Below are 12,150 nucleotides of genomic sequence, written 5' to 3' on the forward strand. Positions count from 1 at the left end.
CTTTCTCTAAAGGGAAGAAAATTAACATGCTTACAGAGCTGGTTTTCCTAAACTATCAGGGAACTAAAAGGCAGCTGCCAAATCCCCTGAAACAAAAGCAGCAGCAGCAGAATGGAGGGGAAATGGCACTTCAGAAAATCCTATATCTGTTAGCACCTTTACTTCCAAACATAGAAACCTTAAGCATCAGAACAGACAACCATGAAGGTGACACTTCAAGAAAACTAAAATAGGTGCGATCTCAAATACTTTTGACTGAATTGTCCATTTAATGCATATTTGACCCAGACTAAAAGGAAAATATCAGGTTACCCTGACACAATATCCCAAGTTGCTTGATTTTTCATTTAAAGGAATCTGAGAAACATCCATCTCCCTTAAGATGGTGCAGTAAATTTTTTTTGTGCAATGCTCAGGCATTTAAAGGGCATCTGTACTACTAAATTTTTAAAAAATAATTCTATACTTCATAATGGAAGCAGAGAAGACCCTATATAGCAACAGAAATCTTAAGTAAAAAGAAAAAAATGGGAGGCATCAATTTGCCAGACTTAAAGCTATACTACAAGGCTATAGTAACTAAAACAGCACAGGATTGGCACAAGAACAGAGACATAGACCAACTAGACAGACCTGAGAACTCAGATATAAACTATCCTCATTCAGCCATCTAAACTTTCACCAAGCAGACAAAAATGTACACTGGGGGAAAGAGTCCTTATTCATATATGGTGCTGGGAAAATTGGATAGACACATGTAGAAGACTAAAACAGGATCCACACCTTTCACCTCTCACACAAATCAGCTCACAGTGGTTAACAGACTTAAATCTAAGGCATGAAACTATAAGAATCCTAGAGGAAAATGTTGGGAAAACTCTTAGAGACATTGGGCTGGGCAAAGAATTTATGAAGAAGACCCCAAAGGCAATCACAGCAGCTACAAAAAATAAATAAATGGGACCTGATCAAATTAGAAAGCTTCTGCACAGCCAAGAAAACTATCACGAGAGCAAACAGACAACCTACAGAATGGGAGAAAATATTTGCATGCTACATATCTGATAAAGGGCTGATAACTATAATCTATACAGAAGTCAGGAAAATCAGCAAGAACAAAATAAAACAACCCTATTAAAAAGTGGGCAAAGGACATGAACAGAAACTTTTCAAAAGGAGACAGACTAATGGCCAACAAACATATGAAAAAATGCTCAACATCTCTATCATCAGGGAAATGCAAATCAAAACCACAATGAGATATCATTTAACTCCAGTGAGAATGGTTTTTATCAAAACATCCCAAAACAATAAATGTTGGCATGGATATGGATAGATAAGAACACTCATACACTGCTGAGGGGACTGCAAACTAGTACAACCTCTGTGGAGAGTAATATGGGAGATACCTCAAAGAGCTAAAAGAAAAACTACCATTTGATCCAGCAATCCCATTACTGGACATCTACCCAAAGGAAAAAAAAGATATTCCATTAAAAAGATACCTCCGCTTGAATGTTTATAGCAGCACAATTCGCAATTGGAAAGATATGGAAACAACCCAAGTGGCCATCAATAAATGAGTAAGTTAATAAAATGTGGTGTATGTATATCATGGAGTACTATTCAGCCACAAACATCAATGGTGATCTAACATCTCTTGTATTATTCTGGATACAGCTGGAACCCATTCTCCTAATTGAAGTATTACAAGAATGGAAAAGCAAGAATTACATGTACTCACCATCAAATTGATACTAACTGATCAACACTTATGTGCACATTCATTGGGTGTTGGGCAGGTGGGGGAGAGGAGGGGATGGATATATACACACCTGATAGTGTGGTGTCCACCATCTGGGGGATGGACACTCTTGAAGCTCTTACTTGGGTGGGTCAAATGCAATATATGTAGCCTAAGCATTTGTACTTCCATAATATGATGAAATAAAAAATTAATAATATTTGATATTAAATATATTATTTCCTAATTATCCAAAAAAGAAATCTATATGTTTACAAATAACATTGCCTTTAGTTCTATTCCTCTCCTCAATTTTCCTACCTTAGTCGAGAAAGCTCAAGATTCTTGTCATTCATAACAGTATTTCTATTTGAGGATTTTTGTGATTCTTTGTTTTCTCACAGTTTACAAACCAAAGCACTTGCCATTAATCTCTCTAGACAGAAGATCTGAAGGCCAGGTATTACTTCTATTAATATTGGTCACTATTTGGAAGAAGGAAAGTATGTGCTAGAACATTTATACCAATGCATTTGCCACATTAATGACATAAATGGTAGAAGAAAAAGCTTCCACAATATGGAACAGAATTATGAGATAAATCCTTCCAAGTGTAAGCAAACAAGAGATAGAAAACTGACCAGTAATCTGTGAAATCCACATTACATTTAGTTAAGGCTCATGTGATATACAGACTACAGTGAATTCTCTGAAATTCTGTGCGAAACGCAAATATGAGTTTTAAGGGCATGAACTTTGTATAGGGCCCTGAGTTTACTGAAGAAACTAAACTATTCATATTAATATTCTTTTAATGTAAGAAAAAATAAAACTCAAAATTTGACAAATTTTTCTTACAAAAACTCTCTCTTAAGATTATCCTTTTGCTTACATGTGCACTAGAGTGAAAATGTATTAGTCTGTTTATATGTTTAACAAAGGCTATATATGTTTTCCTAATATAGATGTGTATTCCATGTAAAAGTTGTGCCTGAGGTCTTAAATTGCTGGAGAAAACTATTTTAATTTTTCTATATTGGACTATACATGAACAAATTGTTTTTCTTTTCCCATAGGACAGCATATTTATGGAGGTATTTTTTTTTGAAAAAAAAATGCATGCAACTTCTTAATAGCCAAAATTGAAACTGACTCCAATTACAAAATTGACTCTGCAATCACTCTACTACAAATGTTTTGCATGCTTTATTTTAAAGCCAAGAATCTGGAACTGACATCCATACTTTCTATGCATACAGTCATAGTCCATATATATCATACATGTTGAAAATACTGTAAGGCATCATTAAAGTTGAAATACTGTGATTTATAATATGCTCAGATGCCAATTTTTACATTGCCACATGAATTTAACCTGATCTTGTTGCATATACGTATGGAAATATTTCAAATATAGAAGAGTTAACTCTCATCTAGCATGTAATATATAACTGAATGTTGCTATACTTGAAAAAGATTGGCTTTAACTCTGTTCTAGTCATCTATCGATGCATAACAAACCACCTCAAACTTAGAATCTTAATACAACTAAAAGTACTTATTTTGTTCACAAATCTGCAATTTACAAAGGATTACTGGGGAAAATTCATCTTGGCTCCATGTGGTATCAACTGGCATAGCTCAAAGACTGGAAGCAAATTAATGACAGAGGCTAGAATTGTCTAAAGCTGTGGTCCCCAACCCCATGGTGGTGGACCAGTAATGGTCCTTGGCTTGTTAGGAACCAGGTTGCAGGGCTGCACAGCAGGAGGTGAGCAGCAGCTAGAAAGTGAAGCTTCATCTGTATTTATAGCCTCTCCCCATCACTCACATCACCACATGAGCTCCTCATCCCAACCCCCACACTCCTGCCTGATCTGGTCCTTGGAAAAATTATATTCCATGAAACTGGTCCCTGGTAATTCCAAAAAGTTTGGGGACCACTGTTCTAAGGTATATGTAGGCCAACTCGAGCCCATAGACCAAATCTGGCCCCCTATCTGTTTTTGAAAAAAGAAAATTTATTGGAACACAGCCTTGCTCATTTGATTATGTATTGTCCATAAGAATTTGTTTATATTCAAGACTATTTTGCATGACAGCAGGATTAAGTGGCTGCAAAAGGGTTGTCTGGACCACAGGGTAAATGTTTACTCTCTAGCTCCCTTTATGAAAAAATAAATTGCTAATCTACTCTCATCTCTTAAAAGGAGTAGTGTCAATGAATTTATGCTATGTTTAAAAACCACCATAAAGTCATCACAACATTTTAATCATATATATTCAAAATATTTATGCCATAGAAATTACTTATTCTTCAATTATTAATATTTATAAATCCCTTATAATGTAGAATATATCTATAAATAAAATTGATATGGTCTGCATTTAAAGGAGCATATATTTTAGCATGGGTAAAAGATGAATAATAATTATGTAAATTTCAAAAAAATAGAATGATTTTAGAAACTGATAAGTATTACAATGAAGAGTGACTGGAAGGGATGAATGTGGTACTACTTTTGGTTGAGGATGGCTTTGCTCCACTGATGACATTTTAGCTGACAAGAAATAGCCAGCCCTTAAAAGACATGATTGCCAAGCACAGCAGGCAGAAACATTGAAAATGCAAACACCATTTTAAAAAAAAAGTCAGTTTGGAATATTCAAAGGGCAGAAATAAGACAAGTGTGACTAGAGCTTAACTGGTAAGAGACCAAAAAGAGACCCAGTTAGAGAGTTATATGGGAATCAGACCAGACTGTAAAACTCTCACAAATAATGTGGAATTTATTCTAAGACTAATGGGAAGTCATTGCAGTGTTATAAGTGAGTGTCATGCTCTAATGTCTTTTTTAAAACATACTCTGGCTGCTATGAAGAAAAGATTATGGAGTTGGAGTGGGGCAGGTGAGGAGGGCCATGGTCAAGTCAAGTAAAGCAGTGAGACCACTTGAAATATAATTGCTATAGTCAAGGCACAAGATAATGGTGACTTTGGCTTGGGTGCCAGCAGACGAGATGAAAATAAATTGAACGATATGAATTTTTTTAAATAGAGCCAGCAACACCTAATGTGGGTGGTGTGGAGAAATAAGCAAGATTGTATGGTGAATTACACCTGAAACTCACATTTGCTTAGCTCTGACCTGGCCTGGGACTGGGGGCTACTTATTTAGTAGTTGGAAGAGCTGTACTCAAACTGAGCTTCTCACTAGAAGGGACTTTCTTTCTCTACCAGTCCAAACCCAACAAAGCCAAAGGTAGTCCCAGCAGGACTTCTTAGAAAACTTCTTGATCAACTGGCATTTGAACCTAGACTGTGTGATGTGTGAATGACTCTTATTTCTGGCAAATGAGGCTATTCTCATGCTTGACTCAATGTAAAATGGAAAGACTGAGGGGGGAAAGGGTCTTTTCCCCAGACTAGTGTCCCTAAGCATGTGCCAGCAGACCTCCAGCTATCCTAGGGACAAAGGCAGGCACCTGGCATTGGTGCTGTCTGGAGAAATTGCCCCACCTGGGGAAGAAGGGCAAGGGTGGGAGCCCTGCCTTGTTGCTGCCCCACCTTAATCCTGCCTCAGGCAATTGCCACACCTGGGGAAGAAGGAAACCTTCCCTAATAGGCAACAGAATGCAGGGAATCCCCCAGCCCACAGGCACAATAGGATTTGGAAAGTAACCTAGAGTAACCTCAGGCTAAGTATCCTGTAGTTAACTGTCCATCAGAGTGCTTCAGTGGTGACTTCTGAATGATGAATCTCCAATCCAGACACTATAAAACAAGACCCTGGACCATAACAAGGGCCTCTTTTTATAACGGGGGCCCATTAGTCATCTGTGGTGAATGTATCCTGCTCTTATTCTATAAACCTATATCTTGTTTTTTGCTCTGTAAACCTATCTTGACCTTATTCAATGAACTTTGTTTTATACTTACCTTGCTTTTGGTGTGTCTGGTCATTCTTCAGCCCAGAACACACGAAGAATCGAAAACAGACAACTGTCAACCCTACAGAATCATGGCACTCTGTGCTTCTCAGTGAGATGATTAAAAAATGGGATTTTTGTTAACCTTTGCCTTTAAAGGTCACTTGAAAATCCTATTCTTTAGGCCATACCACACGATACTACCTTTAGCACAAAAAATGATGGAAAGGGGGTGATCAAGATGACCCTTTGGTTTTTCTTTTGAGCCAAATGGAAAAGAGCAGCAGGTTTGGTGTGTCTCTATAGAAAGGGGGAAGCATATTGAGAATTAAAAATTCCATTTTGACCACAGGTTTGAGTTAGCTGTTATATATTTAAGTTGTAGATGGCAAGTGGAGAGTTATACTGAACCTCAGAAGCTCTCAAGGAGACTTAAAAAGGAACAAATTAAAAATAATTTTAATACCCTCACAGGTAGACCATCAAATATCATCCATTGACTGTAAAGGGAGTGAGAACTCTTGGAATAGGTAGGGAAAGTCAGGCAGGTGAGCTCACTTCTGGATTTGGAAGTCTCTGATGGTCTTGCTCTCTAGGAGCCCCACCTCATGGAGAGAAAGGCACAATTTCTGCCATGAGCTTTGAAAGTGGTAGCCTTTAAAAAAAAATTAAAAATAAAAGACTCAAAATAATTGGGAATATTTTGTAACTCCATTCTGCCACAATAGCTGGGTTAGAATGATGGACAATGTACAGAAAATGTTCATGAACTTTCTACCCAATTTGGTGAAACACAGACTCACCTGAAGGAAAAAATACAGAAAACTCCTCAAGAGCAGAAGTCACTTCCTGTCACCTCATTTTTTTCCCCAGTCCTGTGAAGGAAGGCACAATTTAGACTTAGCAAAAAGCACAACCAACAAGGAATGAAAGAATCTTGTAGTATTAAAATGTAGGCAAGAGAGATTAGAAAAGGGGCTTTGTAGCCTCTGTTAAGGTTTCCTTCTATCCACTCTGAAGAGATAATACTTGAGAAAATCCTTGGGTTTCCCTGTATTTACCTCTCTTTATTCAGGGAGGCAATAGACCAAGGCCAAGATCTTGCAGAATGACAGGTGGAGATGGGCATGTAAGTTCATATCCAGCAGTCTCCAAACTTCTCTCCTAAGCATGTACTCCTACCTTGTGTTAGAAAAACCATATGGAATCCAAAGATAAACTCCATGGCACACTCAACTATGATATATAATTCACATACATGAATATATATCAAAGATTATATATGAATTAAATAAAAATTTATTAAATAATGAATTATTTAACCTTCATTGAAATGAGTTAAAGCATGATCAAGTGCTTGAAACATTCTTGGGCACATAGTAAATATACAATGGCTGTTAGTTAACAATATTTATTATTTCTATTTTAGAATTGCTGATAGGCTTGGATTCTCTTATCCTTTCTGCTAACATTACTTCTGGACATTGAAGTAGGCATGTATAATGTAAAATCTGATGCTTTGGCTTGTGAGAATTTAGCCTCTCCTTTCCACTAGGAAGTCATTTTAGATCTGGCAAAAGAAACCCTCACATTAAAAAAGAAATGCTTGAAGACAAGAATTTGCACAATAAAAGACAGTTTATACATGTTTGAATTCAGCTTTTCCTCATTTCACTAAAAGTGGACACAACAAGTGCTGAAATAATACATTTGGATGCTTTACCCTGAATGCACTGTGTCAACATTTCAAGCATTTTCAAAAATACTCTTTTTCTGCATCAAGATATAGCTCCAAATTTTGATGATGAGCAGAGATGCCAGTTCGCTTGCTTAGATTTTGATCTTCACATTTGCTGAAACATAACTAAATGAGTTTAGGAAGACACAATACAAATAGCCTTGCACAAAAGATTTCAAATCAAATGGTGCTGGTTCTATTTCCATCTGTCTACATATGCCTTTTTATAGTTCCATCAACTTCACTCTTCCTTTCTTGAAAAAGGAAGGGAGTCCAGCTGCCCTAATTCATAGTTCCTCAGGCCTCACCCCAGGAATTTCTCTGCTCTGGCCAAGACTGAAAATGACATTAGGGCCTATACCAGTAGCCTGTAAGTGAACTGAAATACTAACCCTGGAGATATTATCTTCAATAGCACTGGTGCCAGTAGGGCTTGCTTTATGTGTAAGTGATACAGATGTCGGCCCACATTGTATGATTTCAGAGAAACTAAACATGACCTTTTAGGAATTCCTCAAATCTCTTGCACATATTTTTTACAGGTTAAAATCTTTACTGTTTTAAAATTGTACATTTTTTTTATAATGTTTTGTTATTTAAATGACCTCTCATAGTTTCTTTTACATGTTTTATGACCACAGAAATTTTTCATAAAAGGAATAGAAACTTAGAGTTTCCAATTAAAAATTATGATGGGAAATAAGAATGCACTTATATTTACATTATGTCATATAATGCTCTATGTAACATATGTGTGTGTATGTATGTACAGCATTTATCAGTGCACATTAATAGGGAGAGGCCCTATTGTGTGTATAGATAGGCTTATAATAGACCCTCTCTCTAATAATGTATATTAGTGAGGCAGATAAGGAAGCACAAGTATCCCAAATCTCTGAGGAGGACAGTAGATCCAACACTGGGGCCTAAGGAAAGAAAGGCCAGAGGACCCAGAGGGGAGGTTGGGATCATAGAAAACAGACATGACCTTTGTACGTTCTTTGACTGAAGACAAGGGCATTTTAAAACAAAACATTTGTTGAGTAGCAGGTATTTTCATGTCATATATGCTTATTATACAACTTTCCAACAATTCTTATTTGGAATGAGGCTCAAAGAGATTATTTTTACTATGAGTAATTATAATATTTTCTGTCATTTATTGGATGCCTTCATTGCACCAATGCTTCTCATTATAATCTCAGAAGATTTCTGTAAAGTAGAAGTTAGCATTCTCATTTTTCTCATGCGAATACAGAGGCCTAAAATATAAATCATCTGCACAAGGGAAAAGTACTGGTAAGTAGTAGGTTTGGATTCATGTTCAAATTTGTGACTCTGAATTGAGTGCTTTTTTCCATTGTGAGGGAAACTCATTCACACTCATCGTATTTCCACAGAGGAGAATGCATTTCCCTTCCAATGTCCAGAACGGAAATTTAAATGTGGGCACTTCTAGTTTTCTCCCTCCGCTCCCTCACTCTCTTCATGAATAAAGAAGTGGCTTATCTGTTTGGTGATCTAGGCCAGCAATCCCCAACCTTTTTGGCACCAGGGACCAGTTTCATGGAAGACAGTCTTTTCACAGACCAGGGTGAGGGATGGTTGCGAGGTGATTCAAGCACGTTACATTTATTGTACACTTTATTTCTGTTATTATTATTACATTTTAATATATAATGAAATAATTATACAACTCACCATAACGGTGGGAGTTTTGAGCTTGTTTTTTTCCTGTAACTAGATGGTCCTATTTGAGGGTAATAGGAGACAGTGATACCAAAAATATGTTGCTTATGTCCAATCTACTCCATAATCTCACTTTGGTTGTGGTTATTGTAGAAAATCCTGCTTCACAAATATAGGATGTTGGAAATGGAAGCAGGGTTTTCAGTGCTTTTGTAACAATCTCAGGGTATTCCTCCTTATCTTTAATCCAGAAGGTATGCAGATTTGAAGTTGTCTCAAACGTACTTGTAAGGCCACGGTCATTTGAGATCTCAAGCAGTTGATCCTGTTCTAACAAGGACAAAGTCAATTCATCTGTCTTATTCACAAATGAGTTGTAGATCCATTCATTACCAGTTTGGGGGTCTTTTGTTGTTACAGAGTAATGCTCAAGCTCTTTTGAAAGCTGAGATAAGTGATCATGCTCCAGCTGGGAGAACGAAGGCTCTGGCTCAGTGTGTTTCAAAATCTCTGCTAATGTTCGAAACATGTCAAAAATCCCAGTGTTCACTCATTGACCCCATCCTTATAGCCTGGCTTTGAATGCATCCACTTTATCTGCTGAGTTGAACACAGTTGTCATTCACCCCTGAAGTGATTAGATTGAGTTCATTGAGCAGGTTGAATATGTTACACAAGCAAGCAAGTTTTGTGAAGCATTTCTGTGTCACTAAAATGTGCTGCCAGTGGTGACAAATATAAATAAATAAATAAATAAAATCTCTGGAGTGGCTCTCATAACTCAAAAACTCTGGCCAGTGATCTACCTTTAGAAAGCCATATAATTTCTGTGTGCAAGAGAAGGCATGTGTGCTCCACGTCCATCTCCTAACAGAGCTGCGTACACACACATGAGTTAAGGGCATGTACTTTAATGTGCTTGATAATGTTAATCACATCCTGCAAAGATTTGATTAGTTCGGGTGACATTTTTTTCAGCTAGCCAGCATTTCTCTATGGACGACACAGTGCGTAGACTCACATTGAAAAGCAAATTCCTTGACCCAAGTAGTGGAACCAGAAAGTCGTCCAGTCATGGCAGCCACTCCATCCGTGCATATACAGACCCAAAATGACCAATTCAGTTTTCCTGATATATAATCATTCAAAGACTTGAATAGCTCTGCAGCTGTGATGTTGGTTGGCAATAAAAGTGCACATAACATATCCTCATGCACATCCTTCTCATGCATGATCACCTATAACAGCTTTCAAAAGAGTCTTAGCATTACTTCCCAACCGAAAAAGACTCCCCAAACTGAGAATGAATGAAATGTCTACAACCCATTTGTGAATAAGACAGGTGAATGGACTTTGTCCTTGCTAGAAAAGGACCAAAGGATCTCATTTGCTTGAGATTGCAAATTACCATAGCCTTACAAGTATATCTGAGACAACTTCAAATCTGCATACATTCTGGATTAAAGACAGATCTGAATGAAAAATACATCACACAAATATAAGCACTGATGCCTTGTTGTTAACACTGGTAGACTCATCAACCTGAGTTGCATACCATAGTGACTCATTAATCCTCTCCAACAATTGTGCCTCAATATCCTCTGCTATTTCATCAATTGGTCTAGTTATAGTGCTAGCCAAAAGAGAAACACGTGCCACCTTTTGAACTGCAACCTCACCTTAAAGTTCACAGCAAATGACCTTAGCAGCAGGCAGGATCAACTCTTCACCAATAGTAAAGGGCTTCTTACTTTAGCAATGTGGTTAGCCACTAACAATGATTCTCTCATTGCTGACACATTTGATTAAGTGGTGGCCTTCAATAATTACTTCTATTCTTCATGTTCATGTTTCATTTTCTTTTGAAAAACTCCAAAGTCTTGTCTTTTAATTCAGGGTGGTTGGTCTCCATGTTGAAAAGCAGTTTTGAAGGTTTCATGGCTTCATTGGATGGCCAGTCACCACATAGTTTACAAAGCAGGCTCAGAAAATGTGAATCACCTGTTATAATGAACCCATGATTTAAGTAGGACTCTTGGTATTTTTCTTTAAATGCAACTTTCATTTTGTTGGAAGTCTTAGAGTCTTCTGCTGTCTCATCATTTGGTCTTTTCCCCTTTCAAAGAAGCTTCCCAGTGACATTTTTTTTTTTACTCATTTTTGCTAGGGTTAACTTGTGGGCTTACCAAAACTGTGACTGAGATGAGTGCACAGTGTAGGAAAGAGATGCAGGCAGAAGTGGTAAATGAAATAACGGGTGGGCCACCCACACACTAAAATATGTGTCAGATTCTGACTTAAAGCTTCCCACCAGATGCAGCTGTACAATTGAAGTACATCAACTCACTTGCCACTATAAAGCCTGTTACAAGATGCAGCTTAATTGTCACTTTCCACTCACAGATATGGTTTGAGTCTGCAAGCAATTGATTTATTATGGTCTCTGTGGAGTCAAACCTCTCTGCTAATGATAATCTGTATTTGCAGCCCCTCCCCAGCGCTAGCATCACCGTCTCAGCTCCACCTCAGATCATCAGATATTAGATTCTTATAAGGATCACACTACCTAGATCCATCCATGCACACAGTTTACAGTAGTGTTTACACTCCCGTGAGAATCTAATGCCACTGCTGATCTGACAGAAGGTGGAGCTCAGGCAGTGATGCAAATGATGGGGAGCAGCTGTAAATACAGATGAAGAAAATATTTGCATGTTATCACCTGAGTAGAGGGCTGAAATTTGAGATGTATCTGTGCTCCCCTAACAGGACAAACTTACACAATTTCCAAGGAACAGATGCACGCAGAGAGAGAGAGAGAGAATGCATGAGCCCACACTGAGTCTTGTGAAAATGACTTTTACTAACATGGTGATGACATTCCTTCTAAGAAAGTCTGAGTGATCTTGGGCTATCAAGAAAGCTTGGGTGGAAAGAGAAGGCATAATTATTTATTTTATAACAGCAAATGAAGAAACATCAGGGACTAGTATCTCTGAAAACCCCACAGAACTCCTCATGAGGGAGAATCAGCTTTAAAACATCCACT

Source organism: Microcebus murinus, chromosome 17 (genome assembly GCF_040939455.1).
Source record: "Microcebus murinus isolate Inina chromosome 17, M.murinus_Inina_mat1.0, whole genome shotgun sequence".
NCBI classification, from domain to species: Eukaryota; Metazoa; Chordata; class Mammalia; order Primates; family Cheirogaleidae; genus Microcebus; species Microcebus murinus.